Below are 4526 nucleotides of genomic sequence, written 5' to 3'. Positions count from 1 at the left end.
TAGAGAAAGAACACGTGTTTGCAATGATTTTCAATATCAAAAGCTTTTGGTTCCATCATACCCACATGATGAAAATTCGGATTTTCGTAACATAGTTTTCCACCACAAAAATTAGGCTACAATTATTAGTCTTTTTATAGGCATTTGTAAAACTTTTGTGTACTGACGTATTATTTTCTGAAATCCTCATTATTTCATTGAACTTTGAGTAAAATTTCAAAGAGATCTGATCATTGGTTAAGGAAAACCAAATTAAATGTAAGCAAGGGTATCTTGTGTCGAGGGTCTCAAGAGTGACAGACAACACTGATTTAATGACATTTCAAAGTGGTGTAAAGTGAAAACCGTTTGACATAGAGTGAAAAAAATGTAGGGTGTTTTTTGAACCATAAAGGAAGGGTGTATACCAAATTTCATCGAAATCGGAGTTAGTGGGTGACATGACCTCGTTGAAATGGCGTGGAATGACCCAACATCTTGAGGAAACCTAAATACATTAGTTTTACTGTTCTCATCATGATTTCCTCTAGACTGGGGTACTCAACACTTATAGACCATATATCTTGTACGTTCACACTTCACTTAAACTTCGTTGCAGTTCTTGAAATTGCATTGCAATTCCACATTCACTAAAAAGGTCCAACATTACTTCCACCAAATAAATTAAACATGGCGGCTGTCTCGCCTGCAGATGATGACGTCGCTCACGTGACTAGAAGAAGCCATTCGGCCAAGGATTATCTATTACAGGATGGACACTGAGCATATTCTCTATTGACTTGTGCGAACACTTTTCTAAGGCCATATGAAACACAGACTATAAATAATTAAATACCCAGTACAAGCAGAACCATCTGGCGGCGAAAGACAACGAACTCGAACACTGAGGAACTATCGATTAATACGCACATAGATGTTTGAGCTCGATACTTGGAAACCAAATCGACTTTTTTCATTGGAACGTAATACATATAAAAAGGTATAATTAAAATTGCTCCGTCTTGTCTTGGATTGTGCAAAGGAAATACCTGGAAAATATTCTAATTTATTAAATATTTATGATATTGGGTCATTTTTTTGTTTTTCGTAAAATTCAAGACAAGAAATATTTCAATTATAACACTAAACATTTTACTTATTACTTCATTATTGTAATTGATTCTGGATTTGTTATTTACATTGGGGTTTATTAATTGCAATCCACATGATATGCAATGAAATTAACTATAATAGGACCAAAATATCTTCCCCTTTCACTGAAATAACAAACAACCCGTAGCACAATACATTTATCACAGAAGAAACATTGTACTGTGAAGTTACAATGAAAATTCATCGTATGCAAATACAGAGGAAGAACATACCCATAAAATATTAAACTAAGAATTTTTGGCATGAATTTACAATACCGGAAGTATCTCCAATTGCTTTCAAATTCGGCATAGTTACTAATTTTGGCCTCGTAATCACGAATCTGCAGTCAAAAATTGGTAGTCACGTCTAAAAATTGCTAAATAACCTTGTCAATTACCACTATGATTCTCCATACACTAACATGGAAACCATGTTGTCTGATATAAACATCGTGGACATTTCTCTTCGCAACTGCGGCCAGAAAAGGGGAGGGTTGCATTTTCTGATTGACTTTTGGGATGGGATAATTTACAACCTGAAGCAGTACAACCCCACTACTAGGAATAAAATTATATAATGAATCCATTATAATAATAACTATGCAACTTCTTATTTGTATGATGGGACGGAAAGGGGAGGGTAGTATTCTGTGGAAAAGGACAACAAGGACTTCTGACATACGACTTAATTCTCTTTTGGACTTTAAAATTAACTTCAACCAGCAATTTAGCCTGCACTTGGAATAAAGAGGTAAGTTACCTTTTGGGGTTTAATTTCAGCCTTATTTCTTTGGTACCTAAATGTGTCAGTGCGAAAAATAGGGCTTATTGGGTGCAGGTGGCTCCGGCCAGTTTCTAACATACCTTCAAAAGGGACTCTATATAGAAAGGCGGGGCCGCGGTAGCGGTAGGAGGCGGAAGTTAATTACCCCAGGAGCGGAGCCCGGAATCGGTGGGAAATTTGAACACAGCAACAACCTCGAATCTTCAAACGGCTACATCTCAACTTCAAACGGCTGTACAGTCGTAAATACTTATTTCCGCGCTCCAGAATTTTATTGTCCACAATTAGCAGCACATAATCTTCATAAAGAAAAAAAATCACCTGCGAAATCGAGGGTGTAAGATTTTGACACGTGGCAACACGGCACACTGTGATGTCCGTTGAACGGGGGAAACTGCGGCCTGTAACTGAGTCAATGTTTGCGGTTGTTGCAAACTTTTGAAAGTGACTACAATACCGTACGCACATAGCATTTTTGTCTCCAGGTCCCTACGCTTGGTTTAAAAATTTCTTAGGGAATTATTAGGGATAAAACAGCAAGTGTAAATTTTGACGAGCCGTACATTTAGCGTACGGACCAAGGTATGGACTGAAAGTCCGTACATGCCATGAATTATCCTTACATGAATAGTCAGGACCCTACGGTTGGCAACGCTGCGCTTTCATCACTCGATTTCCCTCTTTCTCCTCTGCCGCTATGCGCCGCCCTGCTCTATAGTTAGCTGGGACAGGATATAGTCTCTGTTCCTCGGGTTGCAGTTACAGTCTAGCTGGTCTAAATTATACACACACAGACACACATATAATATATACATACACGTGTTTGTGTGTGTGTGTGTACATATGCATACTTTTGTGTATGTATATTTGATTCTTACCCTCTGCAGACAATATCGCATAATTATTTTTTAGGCCTATTTGTTCCGTTACATATTACATATATGTAGCATTGCTTTTGTCTCGAATATAAACATATATATTATATTGGTTAATTTCCGTAGATAGACATGGCCACCGATACAGCATATTTAGTCGCGTTAAACTAATGTCACTTATGTATTCTATAGTAAACGTCACTACATTATAGTTCAGTCAAGGTCACACAAATAAGCAACAATTCCAACTTTCAATAAAAAGTCCGAAAAATGCAAGACAGTGGTGCTTAACGAGATAATTTTTAAGATGAAATACTTTATTGGCCATTCAGAAAAATATAAAAATATGTTTCCATGAAATTCACAAAAAAATGTATTTCTTTTACTTCCAACTGTAAAAAAAGATAGAAGAAGTTACAAAAGAGCGTTGAAAAGGATAGTGAAACATTCTTAAGGTTCACAGATTGCTTCCGTAGATATTTTATACACAAAATGTATAAGCATTTGAAGAAATAAAGTAAAATGTTCAATGAATCGTATTTGTATCTCGTCCGCAGAAAGAATCATCACAATCTCTCTTCCCATAACAGCGGCGCCGCCAAGTTTAATCATTTAGGGGTGCTGAGGGGTGCTTCCGTTCATATTTGATTGTGGGTGTTTTTTGTGAACACACTTCATAGCCGCGATTAGCCAAAGTGACAGAAAAGCGACGTAAAATAACCTTATTCAATAGATCAATCTTTTTATGACTGGGACATTTGTTTGCTTGTCAAAGTTTGTCTACTTCATCCTCAAATAAGCTAATCGGGACTGGCCTACAGTTTAAAGTAGCAACCGAAACACTATGATTGATTGATTGATTGATTTAGTTTATTTTACTTCGCGTTTTGTGCCTCTTGGCTAATTTGCGAAGATGAGGATGAGTGATGAAAGGATGAAATTGATGAATGGACATTCACAAACAACCAAGCCCGACCGGGATTCGAACCCGGGACCCTTGGCGTCGCAGCGCGATGTGCTAACCGCTCGGCCACAGGGTCGGGCCGAAAACACTATGCAATGTGCATCCACCGAAGATCGAATCTGGGGCCCTTTGATTACAAGGCGACAATGGTACCACTACGACACTGGGGAGGGCCAACGGGGAGGTCAGTCGGTGTAGATTGTGTGGGGTACTTGTCCCCAACCCAAGTCTCGACTAACGTTTAAGACGATACTTTTATAGCGATGGCGGATGTTGAAAGAGGATGCAGTAGTGTTGAAAAATTGAAAATATGCGAGAATACAAATACACCACGCTTGGGCCACAAGTGCGATATTTTTTTCCATTATCGAATGTGTGTAGTTTATTCCATTTCCGTCCGTGTGTTCTTCATGCAAGTAGGCATTTCCTTTATTCTCGCCGTTCTTGAAGGCCCCAAAAGAATGAGTGAGAGGGAAATATATAATAAAGTATCACGCATATGCTCTTTCACAATCAGAAACGTCCATCCTGCTTCTGGAATCACGCGATTGCACGTGTGGGTTTGCCTGGAAGAGACAGTGGACTAAGTTCGTAAACAATCCGAGCCATTGTTGCGATTGAAGTGCATCCGCAGGACGTGGATGTACAACAATTAAAATAGAGGGAAGGCGAAATCAATAATAATAAAAAATGTCGGTGGCTTACGCAAATAATCACCTTGCCCACTTGTTTTGTTCAGATCTTATAAATAGCGGCGGCCATGCTGTGGC

This window comes from Lepisma saccharinum, chromosome 1, assembly GCF_977018435.1.
Source record: "Lepisma saccharinum chromosome 1, izLepSacc3.1, whole genome shotgun sequence".
NCBI lineage: Eukaryota > Metazoa > Arthropoda > Insecta > Zygentoma > Lepismatidae > Lepisma > Lepisma saccharinum.
The sequence above is the reverse complement of the archived record's forward strand: the minus strand, read 5'-3'. Positions refer to the sequence as shown.